The 25,057-nt window shown below is 42.9% G+C and overlaps 1 pseudogene; it reads right to left on the reverse strand.

Moving 5' to 3' along the window:
• Nucleotides 1–25,057, reverse strand: part of LOC135519719 (activating signal cointegrator 1 complex subunit 3-like) — a 223,170-nt pseudogene that overhangs the window by 53,910 nt on the left and 144,203 nt on the right.

Raw genomic sequence — 25,057 nt, forward strand, 5'->3', positions numbered from 1 at the left:
ACATTCCCCACACCATTACACCACCAGCCTGTACCATTAACACCAGGCTGGGTGGGGCCATGGAGTCATTCTGCTGACACCAAATCCTGACTCTGCCATCAGCATGACGCAACAGGAACTGAGATTTGTCAGATAAGGCAATGTCTTCCTGGCACACGGGTATGTCCCTTGACACCAATTAGGCAATGTTTTCATGCCCCAGAGAATTCAGGCTGTTCTGGAGGCAAAGGGGGCCTGACCCGGTACTAGATAGGTGTACCTAAGTGTATCTGTGTATGAGTTTGCGAGAGAGAGATGATGCTAAGCGTCAAGGAGCGGCCAAGCCTGAGGCATCAGAGCACTGTACACACACGGCACGCACACCACTACCACGGCTCCAACTAGACACACACCGTTAACCACAGTATGACACCGGTTGTATATCATGTTAGTGCTCAGTAAAACTGACATCAAACTCCACACACAATACAACTAGCTAAAAGTCAACTGCCTGTGCAAGTGATATAAAAGCAACATCAACAATTAGGATGCAATGTCCCTGTACAAACATACAGGACATAGCCCTGACTCCATTGGACTGTCCTCTATCCCTCTACTCTATACTGATGCACTAGGCAGTACTACCATCACTCCATTCTCTGTAATACTGCCAGCTCTTCTGTTATTCAGATCTACATAACTAGCTCCCTCCACCACCGGCCAACAGTGATACCCACAAGCACAACTCAGCATGCAATGAAGTGTTAATTTACTTAGCAAGATTGTGACAGACAGGATGGTTAATTGTTGATTTCATTTGGCCAGCCCTTGATAGTCAATGTTTGGCCCCTTACTTTGACAGGCTTTGACGGAACGGGTGGAGGAGCTGGCGGAGTGGGCAGAGGAACGGGCAGAGGAGCCAGCGGAGCGGGTGGAGGAGCTGGCGGAGCAGGAAGAGAAGCTGGCAAAGCGGGAGGAGGAGCTGGCAGAGCGGGAGGAGGAGCTGGCAGAGCGGGAGGAGCTGGTGGAGCGGGCGCAGGAGCTGGTGGAGGAGCTGCCACTTACTTACACTCTACTCCACTTTACCGCTCTCTTTTTCCTATCACTCTTGCTCCATCTCTACCTTTGTGTCTGATCAAAACATTTCCTCTGGGTACAGTACATCCAGTACAGTATGAACAGAATGTAGGTCTATGTCCGGGGTGGAGGGGTTTGCATGCACATGGCTTGTGTGTACAGTGTGTTATGTGCTTACATGCATGTGTGTGTAATGTGTGAAATGTGTGTGTGTGTGTGTGTGTGTGTGGAGAGAGGAGATGAAAGCCAGGCACAGTTCTTTGTTTTCTCAGAGGAACACTGTGGGAGGCACAGCGGAACCACACACTCAACTCAGCCTTCTACAACCTAATGATGTAGCAATTAAACAGGACGATGAGAGAGTGAGTTGGTTTGCATGACCAAGGTTACATGTCAGACCGGTCCCTCAGGCTATGAGGCTACCAGACTGAGCTATTATACTAAAATGTGTATTTTCCTTTGCAGTACTTTTCTGTTGATCTACACCACTGTTTTATACATCTAGTCAGAGTGTCGTTGTCAGTGTGTGTTACCTGTATCCGACTGTGTGTTTGTGTGTGTGTTCTCTGAGTGTGTTTCTGTCTCATTGCAGTTTATCACTCTTTGGTCTGCGCTATCAGCTTGGGCGTACAGTAGTGACAGATCGTCACGGCAACTCAGACACGTTCAAAAGATCATTGGCGGTGTAAAAATAGCCCCAAACGAAGGCAAATATAGACATTAATGAGCGTGTTGCGGTCCTGTGTAACGGCAGGCGGGCGGCGTGGAGTCCCAGGTGGCTTACCGTCTCCGCCGTGTCTGAACGTCTACAGAGAAAAACGCTTCCCCCCCGACAGACACCCTGTCAACGCAACAGGACATGAAACCCCATCAAAGACACAGTACTGTATAGTACAGAAGATGAAAGATACACTTCACTGCCACCACCACACACACACCCCCCTAGAGAGAGTGACAGATAAAAAACCAGATGGATGGGAGAGAGGAAGAGAGAGGGGTGGATGGGAGAGAGGAAGAGAGAGGGGTGGAGGGGAGAGAGGAAGAGAGAGGGGTGGATGGGAGAGAGGAAGAGAGAGGGGTGGATGGGAGAGAGGAAGAGAGAGGGGTGGATGGGAGAGAGACAGAGTCACCATCCTTTCATCCACATCAATGGGCATCCATCCATCGCAATGCCTCTTTCCTGTTTGCAGTCTACACTAGAGCACCTCTCAGTACCTCTCCACTAAATGAGACTGGCCTTCAATACAAGTCAACATCTCTAATTAAAACAAGCAGTAAACCTCCCAGTCTACAGCTATACTGACTCAAACTTGCTCTCAGCACCATACAATAGACCTACACCATACATACTGGTGTACCGGCCATAGACACCACTTCACTGACTAGAACAGATTTATTTGTATTTATTTATCCGTTATTTTACAATGTAAGTTGACTGAGAACACTTTCTCATTTGCAGCAATGACCTGGGGAATAGTTACAGGGGAGAGGAGGGGGACGAATGAGCCAATTGTAACCTGGGGATTATTAGGTGATCGTGATAGGGCCAGATTGGGAATTTAGCCAGGACACTGGGGTTAACACCCCTACTCTTACGATAAGTGCCATGGGATCTTTAATGACCTCAGAGAGTCAGGACACCCGTTTAACATCCCATCCGAAAGACAGCACCCTACACAGTGCCCCAATCACTGCCCTGGGGAATTGGGATATTTCTTTTTTTTTTTAGACCAGATGAAACCACATCCAGCAGCATCTGGTCTCCCATCCAGGGACTGAACAGGACCAACCCTGCTTAGCTTCAGAAGCAAACCAGCAGTGATATGCAGGGTGGTATGCTGCTGGCAATGGCTCTAGATGGCTCTAAAGCCACGATGGACTCGTGGCCATGGCTCTAAAACGGCTCAATCTGGGTTCACTGGGTTCAAAAGTAATACACTATATAGGGAATAGGGTGCCTCTCCTCCACACCAAAAGAGGGGCGGAGGAGGGCTGTCCTGCTGTACCCTAACCTGGCCACTAGGTGGCTCTTCACCTCCACTGCTGAGCTGAGCCACTGTACACTTCTCTGGTGCTGGGTCGCTGTGACAGGCCTGCACCTTTCATCTCACAGAGAGGACCCATCAAACTGGAGAGAACAAACTAGTGGGCTCCTCAGTGTAGGTGGAGTTCTCACACAGGCATACTCACGATGCACTCATACACCACACACATTACATGTACACACAATCTAAGGGCACACACATGCTAAGGGCACACACATGCTGAGGGCACACACATGCTGAGGGCACACACATGCTAAGGGCACACACATGCTGAGGGCACACACATGCTGAGGGCACACACATGCTGAGGGCACACACATGCTAAGGGCACACACATGCTGAGGGCACACACATGCTGAGGGCACACACATGCTGAGGGCACACACATGCTGAGGGCACACACATGCTAAGGGAACACACATGCTGAGGGCACACACATGCTGAGGGCACACACATGCTAAGGGCTAACACATGATGAGGGCACACGCATGCTAAGGGCTAACACATGCTGAGGGCACACACATGCTAAGGGCACACACATGCTGAGGGCACACAGATTCTAAGGGCTAACACATGCTGAGGGCTAACACATGCTAAGGGCACACACATGCTGAGGGCACACACATGCTAAGGGCACACACATGCTAAGGGCTAACACATGCTGAGGGCTAACACATGCTAAGGGCACACACATGCTGAGGGCACACACATGCTAAGGGCACACACATGCTAAGGGCTAACACATGCTGAGGGCACACGCATGCTGAGGGCACACGCATGCTGAGGGCACACACATGCTGAGGGCACACACATGCTGAGGGCACACACATGCTGAGGGCACACACATGCTGAGGGCACACACATGCTAAGGGCACACACATGCTAAGGGCTAACACATGCTGAGGGCACACGCATGCTGAGGGCTAACACATGCTAAGGGCACACACATGCTGAGGGCACACACATGCTAAGGGCACACACATGCTAAGGGCTAACACATGCTGAGGGCACACGCATGCTGAGGGCACACACATGCTGAGGGCACACACATGCTGAGGGCACACACATGCGAAATAACCCTTATCAAAAGTAGTATGGAGAGACCAACACATGGTCTGACCATTCATGTTCCACTTAATGAGAAACGTTGTCTCTTTCACTCTGATAGACATGATTTGCATAGACATGATGAACTAGCTCAATAAATAACCATTATTCCAGCAGCACTCTTTATTCTAGTGGCTGCATTAAGATATCTAAGATAGATTGACAGCCTCTTCAACCCCCGAGTCAATTAATGAACATTATGACAGAAAATATACTGGAATCACTTTTGACTTTTAAAAGGTAGGATAAATAATGGCACATTTTTTAATTGACCTTAGAGGTGCTGTATACTCCACTACATATGCATACGGGAGATTAAAAAACACCTATAAATATTAATGTGCGCCAATTTCCCAGCACAAATAAGTCATGCATTATCCCGTTGTGGGCTTAGAGTGGAATCAGCCTCGTGCTCCCTCCCCCACTAATACAAGACTGACAGATGGACGGAGAGACAGACACGAGGACAGCAGGACAAACAGGAGAGATCAACTACTACTCAAGAGGTCTTTCTCCAACATGTTCTGCTTATTAACGTCTTAATAAGGCATTTGTAAATACTTTAACAATTAGAAGACTATAGCGTTTGTTGACATAGCATAAGTACATCTATATGCAATCCATTTATTACGCAGGGCTTTAATCTGTATAAACCATGGAACAACCAGCTATAACCTGTATAAACCATGGAACAACCAGCTTTAATCTGTATAAACCATGGAACAACCAGCTTTAATCTGTTTAAACCATGGAACAACCAGCTTTAATCTGTATAAACCATGGAACAACCAGCTTTAATCTGTATAAACCATGGAACAACCAGCTTTAATCTGTATAAACAATGGAACAACCAGCTTTAATCTGTATAAACCATGGAACAACCAGCTTTAATCTGTATAAACCATGGAACAACCAGCTTTAATCTGTATAAACCATGGAACATACAGCTTTAATCATATACTGTATAAACCATGGAACAACCAGCTTTAATCTGTATAAACCATGGAACAACCAGCTTTAATCTGTATAAACCATGGAACAACCAGCTTTAATCATATACTGTATAAACCATGGAACAACCAGCTTTAATCATATACTGTATAAACCATGGAACAACCAGCTTTAATCATATACTGTATAAACCATGGAACAAACAGCTTTAATCATATACTGTATAAACCATGGAACATACAGCTTTAATCATATACTGTATAAACCATGGAACAACCAGCTTTAATCATATACTGCATAAACCATGGTACAAGCAGCTTTAATCATATACTATATAAACCATGGTACAAGCAGCTTTAATCATATACTATATAAACCATGGAACAACCAGCTTTAATCATATACTGTATAAACCATGGAACAACCAGCTTTAATCATATACTGTATAAACCATGGAACAACCAGCTTTAATCATATACTCTATAAACCATGGAACAAACAGCTTTAATCATATACTGTATAAACCATGGAAAAACGAGCTTTAATCATATACTGTATAAACCATGGAACAACCAGCTTTAATCATATACTCTATAAACCATGGAACAACCAGCTTTAATCATATACTGTATAAACCATGGAACAACCAGCTTTAATCATATACTCTATAAACCATGGAACAAACAGCTTTAATCATATACTGTATAAACCATGGAAAAACGAGCTTTAATCATATACTGTATAAACCATGGAACAACCAGCTTTAATCATATACTCTATAAACCATGGAACAAACAGCTTTAATCATATACTGTATAAACCATGGAACAACCTGCTTTAATCATATACTGTATAAACCATGGAACAAACAGCTTTAATCATATACTGTATAAACGATGGAACAACCAGCTTTAATCTGTATAAACCATGGAACAACGAGCTTTAATCTGTATAAACCATGGAACAAACAGATTTAATCTGTATAAACCATGGAACAACCAGCTTTAATCTGTATAAACCATGGAACATACAGCTTTAATCATATACTGTATAAACCATGGTACAACCAGCTTTAATCATATACTGTATAAACCATGGAACAACCAGATTTAATCATATACTGTATAAACCATGGAACAACCAGCTTTAATCATATACTGTATAAACCATGGAACAAACCGCTTTAATCATATACTGTATAAACCATGGAACAAACATCTTTAATCATATACTATATAAAAAATGGAACAACCAGCTTTAATCATATAATGTATAAACCATGGAACAAACAGCTTTAATCTGCATAAACCATGGAACAAACAGCTTTAATCATATACTGTATAAACCATAGAACAACCAGCTTTCATCTGTATAAACCATGGAACATACAGCTTTAATCATATACTGTATAAACTATGGAACAACCAGCTTTCATCTGTATAAACCATGGAACAAACAGCTTTAATCATATACTGTATAAACCATGGAAGAATCTGCTTTAATCATATACTGTATAAACCATGGAACAACCAGCTTTAAAAATATACTGTATAAATCATGGAACAAACAGCTTTAATCATATACTGCATAAACCATGGAACAAACAGCTTTAATCATATACTGTATAAATCATGGAACAAACAGCTTTAATAATATACTGTATAAACCATGGAACAACCAGCTTTAATCATATACTGTATAAACTATGGAACAACAAGCTGTAATCATATACTGTATAAACCATGGAAGAAACAGCTTTAATCATATACTGTATAAACCATGCAACAAACAGCTTTAATCATATACTGTATAAACCATGGAACAACCAGCTTTCATCTGTATAAACCATGGAACATACAGCTTTAATCATATACTGTATAAACCATGGAACAACCAGCTTTAATCATATACTGTATAAACCATGGAACAACCAGCTTTAATCATATACTGTATAAACCATGCAACAAACAGCTTTAATCATATACTGTATAAACCATGGAACAACCAGCTTTAATCATATACTGTATAAATCATGGAACTACGAGCTTTAATCATATACTGTATAAACCATGGAACAAACAGCTTCAATCATATATACTGTATAAACCCTTGGAACAAACAGCTTTAATCTGTATAAACCATGGAACAAACAGCTTGAATCATATACTGTATAAACCATGGAAGAATCTGCTTTAATCATATACTGTATAAACCATGGAGCAACCAGCTTTAATCTGTATAAACCATGGAACAAACAGCTTTAATCTGTATAAACCACGGAACAAACAGCTTTAATCCGTATAAACCATGGAACAACCAGCTTTAATCCGTATAAACCATGGAACAACCAGCTTTAATCTGTATAAACTATGGAACAACCAGGTTTAATCATATACTGTATAAACCATGGAACAACCAGCTTTTATCATATACTGTATAAACCATGGAACAACCAGCTTTAATCATATACTGTATAAACCATGGAACAACCAGCTTTAATCTGTATAAACCATGGAACAAACAGCTTTAATCATATACTGTATAAACCATGGAACAACCAGCTTTATTTCATATACTGTATAAACTATGGAACAACCAGCTTTATTTCATATACTGTATAAACCATGGAACAACCAGCTTTAATCAAATACTGTATAAACCATGGAACAAACAGCTTTAATCGGTATAAACCATGGAACAAACAGCTTTAATCATATACTGTATAAATCATGGAACAAACAGCTTTAATAATACACTGTATAAACCATGGAACAAATAGCTTTAATCATATACTGTATAAACCATGGAACAACAAGCTTTAATCATATACTGTATAAACCATGGAAGAAACAGCTTTAATCATATACTGTATAAACCATGGAACAACCAGCTTTCATCTGTATAAACCATGGAACAAACAGCTTGAATCATATACTGTATAAACCATGGAAGAATCTGCTTTAATCATATACTGTATAAACCATGGAGCAACCAGATTTAATCTGTATAAACCATGGAACAAACAGCTTTAATTATATACTGTCAGGATTTGGCCAGGGTTGTTCCGGGTTTTGGTCACTAGATGACCCCATTGTGCTTTTTGACCTTATGTTTTTTCCCTTGTTCCCCATTATTATTTGCACCTGTGCCTCGTTTACCCTGATTGTATTTAAACCCTTAGTTTCCCTCAGTTCTGTGCTCTGTGTTTGTATGTTAGCACCCAGCCCTAGTGTTCTGTGTATTCTTGTCGATTCCGGTGGATGCTCTTGTGGAATTCTGTTTTTGTTTTTGAGTATCTCTTAAGGCTTTTTTGTGCTATTCCTACCACCTTTTGGATTTACCATTTTTGTATTGAAGGACTTCTCCTTTTTTACTTTATTAAATACACCGTCTTAAGTACTGCTGTGTCTGCCTCAGCTTCTGGGTTCTGCTGACTATTCGTGGCTCAGTTGGTTAAGTGACTGTTTCTCACTCCGGAGACCCAGGTTCGTAACCGGGTCCTGACATATACTGTATAAACCATGGAACAACCAGCTTTAATCAAATACTGTATAAACCATGGAACAAACAGCTTTAATCTGTACAAACCATGGAACAACCAGCTTTAATCTGTATAAACCATGGAACAAACAGCTTTAATAATATGTTGTGTAAACCATGGAACAACCAGCTTTAATCATATACTGTATAAACCATGGAACAAACAGCTTTAATAATATGCTGTATAAAACATGGAACAACCAGCTTTAATCTGTATAAACCATGGAACAAACAGCTTTAATCTGTATAAACCATGGAACAAACAGCTTTAATCATATACTGTATAAACCATGGAACAACCAGCTTTAATCTGTATAAACCATGGAACAAACAGCATTAATCTGTATAAACCATGGAACAAACAGCTTTAATCATATACTGTACAAACCATGGAACAACCAGCTTTAATCTGTATAAACCATGGAACAAACAGCTTTAATAATATGCTGTGTAAACCATGGAACAACCAGCTTTAATCATATACTGTATAAACCATGGAACAAACAGCTTTAATCATATACTGTATAAACCATGGAAAAAACAGCTTTAATAATATACTGTATAAACCATGGAACAACCAGCTTTAATCATATACTACATAAACCATGGAACAAACAGCTTTAATCATATACTGTATAAACCATGGAACAAACCGCTTTAAACATGGGTTTACTCTATTTAACGGTTAACATCAGAAATCAAAAGAATGCAACAATAATTGTATCTTACTGTATCACTGACTAAAGTGTTGCAGCCCCATCTGTACTGAGGGTCTAATTCACAGCTCAACAGGAGCACACAGTCCTCTTTACAGTTGATTAGCTTTCTGATGTCTATTTTAGTCTCCTTACAGGCACTATAAACAACAGATAATTATGTGTATTATTGTGCTACACACAATTAAAATATGTATATTCCCAGGCATACACACACACTTTATCTTTAACTAATTCATCCATTCTGTCAAACCAGGCCACGAGGCACCATTTTTAACCCACTACACAATCTCTCGTCTGTATTTGTGGATTTACAAAGCGTGAAAAATGATATGATTTGTATATTTATACATTTCCCCATATAAATAGGAGGGAAGATTAGAGGCACATCAATCTTGGGTTGGCCCCGAGGAATAAAGGAAAGGTTAGTAGATTTATCACTCTGCCTCATGTTGCTGTACTGCTCTCTCTCTCTGCTGGGGGAGATTTAAATACGGAGAGACATACAGTCTGACTAACCGTCGTCCTCTGAGGACTGCTGCAGATACACCCGTGTATTCTCCATGCACACACACCATTAACTAAGAGAGTGTGTTCGCACAACACATGCGTACACACATGACACACACAAAAAGACACATTGAGAATGCGGTAAATGCCGTAGCCCCAGTGGTACAGTAGTTGTGTGAAGTGGAGAGGAGAGGCTTTCAGAAATCACTGAAGGAGCAGCAGGCCAACCCTGACACTGGTGTGTGTGTGTGTGTGTGTGTGTCTGTGTCTCTCTCTCTCTGTGTGTGTGTGTGTGTGTGTGTGTGTGTGTGTGTGTGTGTGTGTGTGTGTGTGTTTGTGTGAGTGTGTGTGAGTGAGTGCGTGCGTGGCTGTCTATTGATCCCTGTCCTGTGTGATTGATTCCATTCATCCTGAGCCCATGGCGACAGTCAATCATGACCAGCAGGTTCTGACCAGCAGGTTCTGACCAGCAGGTTCTCATCATACGCTACTCTACTCTGCCTGGACAAGAAATAGTGAGTGTGGTTGGGTCCAACTGGACTAGAGCATGGGCCAAGCTACACACCACTGACTATCTGTCTACATCTATAGGTGTAGGTCTGTCGGCCCACCTCGTTCTTCAACCAGAACTCTAGTCTACGGTCTACACGTTAAATATCCTTACTGTCCTCCTCAAGCACATTCAACACCTGAGCTGTTCTCATTCACAGTATATGTAGAAGGCAGTCAAACACCCAGTAGATAAAACACTTACACAACACACACCGAGTGATTGAGAGCTGCACTTCACTTCCCTGGCCTGTTAATTGGCCTCTATCTGAGTGCTGTAAAGTTTGTTCATGGTATCTACGGGGGCAGAGCAGGACTCTGACTCTCACACACATCCTTCCTCTTTGTTTACAGCTCTCCCCCGAGGAACCCGCTCTAAAGAGGTGCCTGACCTCAATTTCTCTCACTTTCCTCTCCTTTAATAAATGCCATGAATAAATGCTCATAAATAACGGTGTTTGTCTGAGGAGAGGAGAGACAGCCCAGGAGCGCACAGCCACTTTACAGTACACACAGTAACTTTAGTACCCTCTCCAGTAGACTAGAGTCTACGGTTATAGTAACTTTAGTACCCTCTCCAGTAGACTGGGGTCTACAGTTACAGTAACGTTAGTAAACACTCCAGTAGACTGGAGTCTATAGTTACAGTAACTCTAGTACCCTCTCCAGTAGACTGGGGTCTACAGTTACAGTAACGTTAGTAAACACTCCAATAGACTGAAGTCTACGGTTACAGTAACTTAGTACCCTTTCCAATAGACTGGAGTCTACGGTTACAGTAACTTTAGTACCCTCACCAATAGACTGGAGTCTATGGTTACAGTAACTTTAGTACCCTGTCCAGTAGACTGGAGTCTACAGTTACAGTAACTTTAGTACCCTCTCCAGTAGACTGGAGTCTACAGTTATAGTACCATTATTAAACACTCCAGTAGACTGGAGTCAACAGTCACAGTAACGTTAGTAAACACTCCAGTAGAATGGAGTCTATAGTTACAGTAACTTTAGTACCCACTCCAATAGACTGGAGTCTATGGTTACAGTAACTTTAGAACCCTCTCCAGTAGACTGGTGTCTACAGTTACAGTTACGTTAGTAAAAACTCCAGTAGACCGGAGTCGACAGTTACAGTAACTAAAGTACCCTCTCCAGTAGACTGGAGTCTACAGTTACAGTAATGTTAGTAAACACTCCAGTAGACTGGAGTCTACAGTTACAGTAACGTTAGTAAACACTCCAGTAGACTGGAGTCTACAGTTACAGTAACTTTAGAACCCTCTCCAGTAGACTGGTGTCTACAGTTACAGTAACTTTAGTACTCTCTCCAGTAGACTGGAGTCTACGGTTACAGTAACTTTAGAACCCTCCCCAGTAGACTGGAGTCGACAGTTACAGTAACTTTAGTACCCTCTCCAATAGACTGGTGTCTACAGTTACAGTTACGTTAGTAAAAACTCCAGTATACTGGAGTCTACAGTTACAGTAACGTTAGTAAACACTCCAGTAGACTGGAGTCTACAGTTATAGTAACATTAGTAAACACTCCAGTAGACTGGTGTCTATGGTTACAGTAACTTTAGTACCCTCTCCAGTAGAATGGAGTCTACGGTTACAGTAACTTTAGTAACCACTCCAATAGACGGAAGTCTATGGTTACAGTAACGTTAGTACCCTCTCCAGTAGACTGGATTCTACGGTTACAGTAATGTTAGTAAACACTCCAATAGACTGGTGTCTACGGTTACAGTAACTTTAGAACCCTCTCCAGTAGACTGGAGTCTACAGTTACAGTAACAATAGTAAACACTCCAGTAGACTGGACTCTACATTTACAGTAACTTTAGTACCCTCTCCAATAGACTGGAGTCTACAGTTACAGTAACTTTAGTACCCTCTCCAATAGACTGGAGTCTATGGTTACAGTAACTTTCATACCCTCTCCAATAGACTGGAGTCTAGGGTTACAGTAACTTTAGTACCCTCTCCAACAGACTGGAGTCTACGGTTACAGTAACTTTAGTACCCTAGCCAATAGACTGGAGTCTACGGTAACAGTAGCTTTAGTACCCTCTCCAGTAGACTGGAGTCTACAGTTACAGTAACGTTAGTACCCTCTTCAGTAGACTGGAGTCTACAGTTGCAGTAACGTTAGTAAACACTCCAGTAGATTGGAGTCTACGGTCAGAGTAACTTTCGTACCCTCTCCAATAGACTGGAGTCTACGGTTACAGTCACTTTAGTACCCTCTTCATCAGACTGGAGTCTACGGTTACAGTAACTTTAGTACCTTCGAAAATAGACGGGAGTCTACGGTTACAGTAACTTTCGTACCCTTTCCAATAGACTGGAGTCGACGGTTACAGTAACTTTAGTACCCTCTCCAACAGACTGGAGTCTACGGTTACAGTAACTTTACAGTAACGTTAGTAAACACTCCAGTAGACTGGAGTCTACAGTTACAGTAACTTTAGTACCCTCTCCAGTAGACTGGAGTCTACGGTTACAGTAACTTTAGAACCCTCTCCAGTAGACTGGAGTCTACGGTTACTGTAACTTTAGTACCCAATCCAATAGACAGAAGTCTATGGTTACAGTAACGTTAGTACCCTCTCCAGTAGACTGGAGTCTACGGTTACAGTAATGTTAGTAAACATTCCAATAGACTGGAGTCTACGGTTACAGTAACTTTAGTACCCTCTCCAGTAGACTGGAGTCTACAGTTACAGTAATGTTAGTAAACACTCCAGTAGACTGGACTCTACATTTACAGTAACTTTAGTACCCTCTCCAGTAGACTGGAGTCGACAGTTACAGTAACGTTATTAAACACTCCAGTAGACTGGAGTCTACAGTTACAGTAACTTTATTACCCTCTCCAGTAGACTGGAGTCTACAGTTACAGTAACTTAAGTACCCTCTCCAGTAGACTGGAGTCTACAGTTACAGTAACTTTAGCACCCTCTTCAGTAGACTGGAGTCTACAGTTACAGTAACGTTAGTAAACACTCCAGTAGACTGGAGTCTACGGTTACAGTAACTTTCGTACCCTCTCCAATAGATGAGAGTCTATGGTTACAGTAACTTTAGTACCCTCTTCATCAGACTGGAGTCTACGGTTACAGTAACTTTAGTACCCTCGAAAATAGACGGGAGTCTACGGTTACAGTAACTTTCGGACCCTCTCCAGTAGACTGGGTTCTACAGTTACAGTAACGTTAGTAAACACTCCAATAGACTGAAGTCTACGGTTACAGTAACTTTCGTACCCTTTCCAATAGACTGGAGTCGACGGTTACAGTAACTTTAGTACCCTCTCCAACAGACTGGAGTCTACGGTTTCAGTAACTTTACAGGAACGTTAGTAAACACTCCAGTAGACTGAAGTCTACAGCTACAGTAACTTTAGTACCCTCTCCAGTAGACTGGAGTCTACAGTTACAGTAACTTTAGTACCCTCTCCAATAGACTGGTGTCTACGGTTACTGTAACTTTAGTACCCTCTCCAGTAGACTGGAGTCTACAGTTACAGTAACGTTAGTGAACACTCCAGTAGACTGGAGTCTACGGTTACAGTAGCATTAGAAAACACTCCAGTAGACTGGAGTCTACAGTTACAGTAACTTTAGTAAACTCTCCAGTAGACTGGAGTCTACAGTTACAATAACGTTAGTAAACACTCCAGTAGACTGGAGTCTACAGTTACAGTAACGTTAGTAAACACTCAAGTAGACAGGAGTCTACAGTTACAATAGCGTTAGAAAACACTCCAGTAGACTGGAGTCTACAGTTACAGTAACTTTAGAACCCTCTCCAGTCGACTGGGGTCTACAGTTACAGTAATGTTAGTAAACACTCCAATAGACTGAAGTCTACGGTTACAGTAACTTTAGTAACCTCTCCAGTAGACTGGAGTCTACGGTTACAGTAACTTACGTACCCTTTCCAATCAACTGGAGTCTACAGTTACAATAACTTTAGTACCCTCTCCAACAGACTGGAGTCTAAGGTTACAGTAACTTTATTACCCTCTCCAGTAGACTGGAGTCTACAGTTACGGTAACTTTAGTAAACACTCCAGTTGACTGGAGACTACACTTACAATAACTTTAGTACCCACTCCAATAGACTGGTGTCTACAGTTACAGTAACTTTAGTAAACACTCCAGTAGACTGGAGTCGACAGTTACAGTAACGTTAGTAAACACTCCAGTAGACAGGAGTCTACAGTTACAGTAGCGTTAGTAAACACTCCAGTAGACTGGAGTCTACAGTTACAGTAACGTTAGTAAACACTCCAGTAGACTGGAGTCTACAGTCACAGTAACGCTAGTAAACACTCCAGTAGACTGGAGTCTACAGTTACAATAGCTTTAGTACCCACTCCAATAGACTGGGGTCCAAGGTTACAGTAACTTTAGTACCCTCTCCAGTAGACTTGAGTCTACAGTTACAGTAACTTTAGTAAACACTCCAGTAGACTGGAGTCTACAGTAACAGTAACGTCAGTGAACACTGCAGTGGACTGGAGTCTATAGTTACAGTAACTATTAGTAACAGTTAAGGTAACTTTAGTAAACACTCCAGTAGACTGGAGTCTATAGTTACAGTAGTGTTAGAAAACACTCCAGTAGACTGGAGTCTTCAGTTACAGTAACATTAGTAAACACTCCTGTTGACTGGAGTCTACAGTTACAATAACTTTAGTACCCACTCCAATAGACTGGAGTCTAAGGTTACAGTAACTTTAGTACCCTCTCCAGTAGACTGGAGTCTACAGTTACGGTAACTTTAGTAAACACTCCAGTTGACTGGAGACTACAGTTACAATAACTTTAGTACCCACTCCAATAGACTGGTGTCTACAGTTACAGTAACTTTAGTAAACACTCCAGTAGACTGGAGTCGACAGTTACAGTAACGTTAGTAAACACTCCAGTAGACAGGAGTCTACAGTTACAGTAGCGTTAGTAAACACTACAGTAGACTGGAGTCTACAGTTACAGTAACGTTAGTAAACACTCCAGTAGACTGGAGTCTACAGTCACAGTAACTCTAGTAAACACTCCAGTAGACTGGAGTCTACAGTTACAATAACTTTAGTACCCACTCCAATAGACTGGGGTCCAAGGTTACAGTAACTTTAGTACCCTCTCCAGTAGACTTGAGTCTACAGTTACAGTAACGTTAGTAAACACTCCAATAGACTGAAGTCTACAGTTACAGTAACTTTAGTACCCTCTCCAGTAGACTGGAGTCTACGGTTACAGTAACTTACGTACCCTTTCCAATCAACTGGAGTCTACGGTTACAGTAACTTTAGTACCCTCTCCAACAGACTGGTGTCTACGGTTACAGTAACTTTAGTACCCTCTCCAGTAGACTGGAGTCAACAGTTAAGGTAACTTTAGTAAACACTCCAGTAGACTGGAGTGTACATTTACAGTAGCGTTAGAAAACACTCCAGTAGACTGGAGTCTTCAGTTACAGTAACATTAGTAAACACTCCAGTTGACTGGAGTCTACAGTTACAATAACTTTAGTACCCTCTCCAATAGACTGGATTCTACGGTAACAGTAACTTTAGTACCCTCTCCGGTAGACTGGAGTCTACAGTTACGGTAACTTTAGTAAACACTCCAGTTGACTGGAGTCTACAGTCTATTGGAGAGGGTACTAGTCTACAATAACTTTAGTACCCACTCCAATAGACTGGTGTCTACGGTTACAGTAACTTTAGTAAACACTCCAGTAGACTGGAGTCGACAGTTACAGTAACGTTAGTAAACACTCCAGTAGACAGGAGTCTACAGTTACAGTAACTTTAGTACCCTCTCCAATAGACTGGAGTCTACGGTTACAGTAACTTTAGTACCCTCTCCAATAGACTGGAGTCTACGGTTACAGTAACTTTAGTACCCTCTTCATCAGACTGGAGTCTACGGTTACAGTAACTTTAGTCCCCTCGAAAATAGACTGGAGTCTACGGTTACAGTAACTTTAGTACCCTCTCCAACAGACTGGAGTCTACAGTTACAGTAACTTTACAGTAACGTTAGTAAACACTCCAGTAGACAGGAGTCTACAGTTACAGTAACTTTAGTACCCTCTCCAATAGACTGGAGTCTAAGGTTACAGTAACTTTAGTACCCTCTCGAGTAGACTGGAGTCTACAGTTACAATAACATTAGTAAACACTCCAGTAGACTGGAGTCTACAGTTACAATAGCGTTAGAAAACACTCCAGTAGACTGGAGTCTACAGTTACAGTAACTTTAGTACCCTCTCCAGTAGACTGGAGTCTACAGTTACAGTAACGTCAGTGAACACTCCAGTGGACTGGAGTCTATAGTTACAGTAACTATAGTAGCCTCTCCAGTCGACTGGGGTCTATAGTTACAGTAACGTTAGTAAACACTCCAATAGACTGAAGTCTACGGTTACAGTAACTTTAGTACCCTCTCCAGTAGACTGGAGTCTACGGTTACAGTAACTTATGTACCCTTTCCAATCAACTGGAGTCTACGGTTACAGTAACTTTAGTACCCTCTCCAACAGACTGGAGTCTACGGTTACAGTAACTTTACAGTAACGTTAGTAAACACTCCAGTAGACTGGAGTCTACAGTTACAGTAACTTTAGTACCCTCTCCAGTAGATTGGAGTCTACAGTTACAGTAACTTTAGCACCCTCTTCAGTAGACTGGAGGCTACAGTTACAGTAACGTTGGTAAACACTCCAGTAGACTGGAGTCTACGGTTACAGTAACTTTCGTACAATCTCCAATAGATGAGAGTCTACGGTTACAGTAACTTTAGTACCCTCTTCATCAGACTGGAGTCTACGGTTACAGTAACTTTAGTACCCTCGAAAATAGACGGGAGTCTACGGTTACAGTAACTTTCGGACCCTCTCCAGTAGACTGGGTTCTACAGTTACAGTAACGTTAGTAAACACTCCAGTAGACTGGAGTCTACAGTTACAGTAACGTTAGTAAACACTCCAGTAGACTGGAGTCTACAGTTACAATAACTTTAGTACCCACTCCAATAGACTGGGGTCCACTGTTACAGTAATTTTAGTACCCTCTCCATTAGACTGGAGTCTACAGTTACAGTAACTTTAGTAAACACTCCAGTAGACTGGAGTCGACAGTTACAGTAACTTTAGTAAACACTCCAGTAGACTGCAGTCTACAGTTACAATAACTCCAGTTTATTGGAGTGGGACTAAAGTTACTGTAACCATGGACTCCAGGCTACTGGAGAGGGTACTAAAGTAACCAGTAGTTACTCCTAACCCACGTCTACTCCTTGCCAGTAGTTACTCCTAACCATGTATAGTCCTAACCCACGTCTACTCCTTGCCAGTAGTTACTCCTAACCAGTATTTACTCCTAACCCACATCTACTCCTAACCAGTAGTTACTCCTAACCACGTATAGTCCTAACCCACATCTACTCCTAACCAGTAGATACTCCTACCCACGTCTCGTCCTAACCCACATCTACTCGTAACCAGTAGTTACTCCTAACCCACGTCTACTCCTAACCCGTGGTCACTCCTAACCAGTAGTCACTCCTAACAAGTAGTCACTCCTAACCCACATCTACTCCTATCCAGTAGTTACTTCGAACCAGTAGTTATTCCTAACCCACATCTACTCCTAACCAGTAGTAACTCCTACCCACGTCGACTCCTAACCAGTAGTTAATCCTAACCCACATCTACTCCTAACCAGTAGTAACATCTAACCAGTAGTTACTCCTAACCCACATCTACTCCTAACCAGTAGTTACTCCTACCCACATCTCGTCCTAATCCACGTCTACTCCTAACCAGTAGTCACTCCTAACCCACGTCTACTTCTAACCAGTAGTCACTCCTAACCCACGTCTACTCCTAACCAGTAATTACTCCTAACCAGTTGTTCCGCCTACCCACCTACTAACCAGTTGTTCCGCCTACTCCCAACCCACTTCTACTCCTAACCAGTAGTTACTCCTACTCACGTCGACTCCTAACCAGTAGTTAATCCTAACCCACATCTACTCCTAAGCAGTAGTCACTCCTAACCCACATCTACTCCTAACCAGTAGTTACTCCTACCCACGTCTACTCCTAACCAGTAGTTACTCCTACCCACATCTCGTCCTAATCCACGTCTACTCCTAACCAGTAGTCACTCCTAACCCACGTCTACTTCTAATCAGTAGTCACTCCTAACCCACGTCTACTCCTAACCCACATCTACTCCTAACCAGTAGTTACTCCTAACCAGTAGTTACTCCTACCCACGTCTACTCCTAACCAGTAGTCACTCCTAACCCACGTCTACTCCTAACCAGTAGTCACTCCTAACCAGTAGTCACTCCTAACCAGTAGTTACTCCTAACCAGTAGTTACTCCTAACCAGTAGTCACTCCTAACCAGTAGTTACTCCTAACCCATGTCTACTCCTAACCAGTAGTTACTCCTTACCCATGTCTACTCCTAACCAGTAGTCACTCCTAACCCACGTCTACTCCTAACCAGTAGTTACTCCTAACCAGTAGTCACTCCTAACCCACATCTACTCCTAACCAATAGTCACTCCTAACCCACGTCTACTCCTAACCAGTAGTTACTCCTAACCAGTAGTTACTCCTTATCAGTATTCACTCCTAACCCACGTCTACTCCTAACCAGTAGTTATTTCTAACCAGTAGTTACTCCTAACCCACATCTACTCCTAACCAGTAGTTACTCCTAACCCACGTCTACTCCTAAACAGTAGTTACTCCTAACCAGTAGTTACTCCTACCCACGTCTACTCCTAACCAGTAGTCACTCCTAACCCACGTCTACTCCTAACCAGTAGTCACTCCTAACCAGTAGTCACTCCTAACCAGTAGTTACTCCTAACCAGTAGTTACTCCTAACCAGTAGTCACTCCTAACCAGTAGTTACTCCTAACCCATGTCTACTCCTAACCAGTAGTTACTCCTTACCCATGTCTACTCCTAACCAGTAGTCACTCCTAACCCACGTCTACTCCTAACCAGTAGTTACTCCTAACCAGTAGTCACTCCTAACCCACATCTACTCCTAACCAGTAGTCACTCCTAACCCACATCTACTCCTAACCAATAGTCACTCCTAACCCACGTCTACTCCTAACCAGTAGTTACTCCTAACCAGTAGTTACTCCTTATCAGTATTCACTCCTAACCCACGTCTACTCCTAACCAGTAGTTACTTCTAACCAGTAGTTACTCCTAACCCACATCTACTCCTAACCAGTAGTTACTCCTACCCACGTCTACTCCTAACCAGTAGTCACTCCTAACCCACGTCTACTCCTACCCACATCTACTCCTAAGCAGTAGTCACTCCTAACCCACGTCTACTCCTACCCACATCTACTCCTAACCAGTAGTTACTCCTAACCCACATCGACTCCTAAGCAGTAGTCACTCCTAACCCACATCTACTCCTAACCAGTAGTTACTTCTAACCAGTAGTTACTCCTAACCCACATCTACTCCTAACCAGTAGTCACTCCTAACCCACGTCTACTCCTAACCTGTAGTCACTCCTAACCCACGTCTACTCCTAACCAGTAGTTACTCCTACCCACGTCTACTCCTAACCAGTAGTCACTCCTAACCCACGTCTACTCCTAACCAGTAGTCACTCCTAACCAGTAGTCACTCCTAACCAGTAGTTACTCCTAACCAGTAGTTACTCCTAACCAGTAGTCACTCCTAACCAGTAGTTACTCCTAACCCATGTCTACTCCTAACCAGTAGTTACTCCTTACCCATGTCTACTCCTAACCAGTAGTCACTCCTAACCCACGTCTACTCCTAACCAGTAGTTACTCCTAACCAGTAGTCACTCCTAACCCACATCTACTCCTAACCAGTAGTCACTCCTAACCCACATCTACTCCTAACCAATAGTCACTCCTAACCCACGTCTACTCCTAACCAGTAGTTACTCCTAACCAGTAGTTACTCCTTATCAGTATTCACTCCTAACCCACGTCTACTCCTAACCAGTAGTTACTTCTAACCAGTAGTTACTCCTAACCCACATCTACTCCTAACCAGTAGTTACTCCTACCCACGTCTACTCCTAACCAGTAGTCACTCCTAACCCACGTCTACTCCTACCCACATCTACTCCTAAGCAGTAGTCACTCCTAACCCACGTCTACTCCTACCCACATCTACTCCTAACCAGTAGTTACTCCTAACCCACATCGACTCCTAAGCAGTAGTCACTCCTAACCCACATCTACTCCTAACCAGTAGTTACTTCTAACCAGTAGTTACTCCTAACCCACATCTACTCCTAACCAGTAGTCACTCCTAACCCACGTCTACTCCTAACCTGTAGTCACTCCTAACCCACGTCTACTCCTAACCAGTAGTTACTCCTAACCCACATCTACTCCTAACCAGTAGTCACTCTTAACCCACGTCTACTCGTAACCTGTAGTCACTCCTAACCCACGTCTACTCCTAACCAGTAGTCACTCCTAACCCACGTCTACTCCTAACCAGTAGTTACTCCTACCCACGTCTACTCCTAACCAGTAGTTACTCCTACCCACATCTCGTTCTAATCCACGTCTACTCCTAACCAGTAGTCACTCCTAACCCACGTCTACTCCTAAGCAGTAGTCACTCCTAACCCACGTCTACTCCTACCCACATCTACTCCTAACCAGTAGTTACTCCTAACCCACATCGACTCCTAAGCGGTAGTCACTCCTAACCCACATCTACTCCTAACCAGTAGTTACTTCTAACCAGTAGTTACTCCTAACCCACATCTACTCCTAACCAGTAGTCACTCCTAACCCACGTCTACTCCTAACCTGTAGTCACTCCTAACCCACATCTACTCCTAACCAGTAGTCACTCCTAACCCACATCTACTCCTAACCAGTAGTTACTCCTAACCCACATCTACTCCTAACCAGTAGTTACTCCTACCCACGTCTACTCCTAACCAGTAGTTACGCCTACCCACATCTCGTCCTAATCCACGTCTACTCCTAACCAGTAGTCACTCCTAACCCATGTCTACTCCTAAGCAGTAGTCACTCCTAACCCACGTCTACTCCTAACCCACATCTACTCCTAACCAGTAGTTACTCCTAACCAGTAGTTACTCCTACCCACGTCTACTCCTAACCAGTAGTCACTCCTAACCCACATCTACTCCGAACCAGTAGTTACTCCTAACCAGTAGTCACTCCTAACCAGTAGTCACTCCTAACCAGTAGTTACTCCTAACCAGTAGTTACTCCTAACCAGTAGTTACTCATAACCCACGTCTACTCCTAACCAGTAGTTACTCCTAACCCACATCGACTCCTAACCAGTAGTTACTCCTAACCCACGTCTACACCTAAGCAGTAGTCACTCCTAACCCACATCTACTCCTAACCAGTAGTTACTCCTAACCAGTAGTTACTCCTAACCAGTAGTCACTCCTAACCAGTAGTTACTCCTAACCCCCATCTTCTCCTAACCAGTAGTTACTCCTAACCAGTAGTTACTCCTAACCCATGTCTACTCCTAACCAGTAGTTACTCCTTACCCATGTCTACTCCTAACCAGTAGTTACTCCTAACCAGTAGTCACTCCTAACCCACATCTACTCCTAACCAGTAGTCACTCCTAACCCACATCTACTCCTAACCAATAGTCACTCCTAACCCACGTCTACTCCTAACCAGTAGTTACTCCTAACCAGTAGTTACTCCTTATCAGTATTCACTCCTAACCCACGTCTACTCCTAACCAGTAGTCACTCCTAACCCACGTCTACTCCTAACCAGTAGTTACTCCTAACCCACGTCTACTCCTAAGCAGTAGTCACTCCTAACCCACGTCTACTGTCCTCACCGGGGCGTTACGAGCGACACAAACACCATCACCTGGGTCACACAGAGAACAGAGACAAGGGTCAGTCTGGGTCAAAGGGAACAACACAGAGGACGGAGAGAAGTCAGTCTTGAGCGTAGACAAACACCATCACCTGGAATGGAGACGCAGAGAACACAGACACAGGTCAGTCTGGGTCAAAGGGAACAACACAGAGGACGGAGAGAAGTCAGTCTTGAGCGTAGACAAACACCATCACCTGGAATGGAGACGCAGAGAACACAGACACAGGTCAGTCTGGGTCAAAGGGAACAACACAGAGGACGGAGAGAAGTCAGTCTTGAGCGTAGACAAACACCATCACCTGGAATGGAGACGCAGAGAACACAGACACAGGTCAGTCTGGGTCAAAGGGAACAACACAGAGGACGGAGAGAAGTCAGTCTTGAGCGTAGACAAACACCATCACCTGGAATGGAGACGCAGAGAACACAGACACAGATCAGTCTGGGGTCAAAGGTCAGAAGTAAAAAAACATAGAGGTAGAGGTCAGCCCACACTGTTCGCTACAACATTCATCTTTCATCTAATAGCACTACTGTACAGTGGTGTTTGTTCCTTGCCACATTAAAGCTCCATTGTGACTGCAGATACTTCTCTCCTGCTGTATTGTATGAGAACAATAGAAGGTTATGGTGCCATTTTAATATTTTGTTAAAGGACAGAGAAGGGCTGTAATTTTCCAATTACACTCAGACTGCCCTTGTAAAACAGTCAATACCACAGACAAAACAATCAATAACAGAAATACAAGACAGTTATGAGATGGAGGCAAAGGACTCTCTTCCTCTCACCCCCCCCCCCTCCCCCCACCCCCCTACTACTTCCCTCCCTTGTCCATAAAGGGACAGACAAGAGAGAGGAGTGAGGGAGAGAAAATATGAGAAACAGTGGGTGGGGAGATATGAAAGTGAGAGATAGCATGTTAATATCCATGTGTGAGTGTGTGTGTCTCTATATGCACGTGTGTGAGTACAGGCCTGAAGGGTGTGTGTTTCCTCAGAACAGATAATGTTCCACCATTGATTCCTGTTCTGCTGCAGAGCTCAGAAGTGTCATCCCCCTCTCTGTCACTGTTCTCGTTCTAACCACTCACTGCTGGGCTGGCACAGTTACACCCTTACTAAGCGCACGAACGCACACAGGGCTGTTCCTGTTATGGAATTTTGGATAACAGTTAATTGTCATGCAAATGGTCACGTTGTCAATTTTTGTAGAATTTGTTTTTGCACATGTATCATAATGCCACTGCACCCACCGATCAGTTTACCCAACATAATTTTTTACCACTACGTCACTACTGGACACACACACACACAGAGAAATAGATTTCCCTCCCTCTGACCAATTTCACATTTCACGCATAGGATCAATGTCAACCCATTGGTGTGTAGGGCGGAGATAATCACAGTGGACAATTACAGCCAATTACAGTTAACTAAAAATAAGAATTGTCATAATCATCATATTACATTCATTTTCAGGCAGGGTTGGAATCAAATGTATTTTCCAGTAACTCCAGTTTGTCCAATAGCAGCAGTCAAATGAGTTTGTGAGACAGGAGAGTCACCAAAGCCGTGCTGTATATGTTGTAGCACATTTTACATGATGCATTACAAGCTCAAAACATTTTGAAACTTCTCTTCTTTCTCTTCAAGTCTAATGTGTCATCATTCAGCCATGTTGAAGGCAGCAGCAGCAGGGTCTAGCTGGATAGTTTCATCTCCTCAGCACAGACTTAACAAATTACAGAAAGTCTGGGGTTTGGAAATGACTTGCGGCAGCAAAGCCAGACGAAGTGAAACGTTCTGTTAATGTGATGCTGTACATCACACGCGACACACACACACCCACAATGTAAAATGTCGATGTGATATCACTATATAGTCTATTCTATTAATTAGCCTAAAGTTAAACCTCTTTTTCTGCAGGGTCACCGATATTAAGCAGGGGTTAGCACAGATTGAGTAGCATAGCCTGGCGCCTCTTCCATCCCCTCGCTGTGGGCCCATAGAAACCACTGCAGCAAACTGTTATTTATTGAAGCTGTTTTATCAGTGCAGAGCTGTGAGGAGGGAAGCACTGCTTTGAGAGCTTATTAAAGTTCCGTCTGCCGGGCTGAAACCCAGGAGGGCCAGGGGGCTTCATCCAGACAATTCCATCTATCACCCTCCCAGATGAAATGAATATATGTCACAGCCACTTCTGACAATTTAATATGGAGCCTAGACAGATGCTCCCTATTGGAGAGTTTTGGCTCCAGGGCTGTGACCCACAGACAGAAAGATGACATCACATCTAGACTCACCTACTGTGAGACTGAAAACACAAACCACACATAATAACATTATGCACAAACCACAAATAATAACATTATGCACAAACCACATTCTCCAATTCAGATACCAGAACCTGGTACAGTATTTCAGATCCTTTTAAAAAACTTTATTGACAGCAGGCAAACTGTGTGTAAATTCATTTATTTGTGCACTGTGTGTGTTTGAGTGAGACAATGTGTAAACACAAACATGTGTATGCGCCCGTGGTGTGCCTAAGTGTGTGTACATGTTGTGCACATAGGTGTGTGAGTTTATGTTAATGTAAGGGGATACAGACAGAACCAGCAGGCTGGACTGTGAACTCA

The sequence above is a fragment of the Oncorhynchus masou genome, chromosome 29 (genome assembly GCF_036934945.1).
Source record: "Oncorhynchus masou masou isolate Uvic2021 chromosome 29, UVic_Omas_1.1, whole genome shotgun sequence".
Taxonomy (NCBI): Eukaryota; Metazoa; Chordata; class Actinopteri; order Salmoniformes; family Salmonidae; genus Oncorhynchus; species Oncorhynchus masou.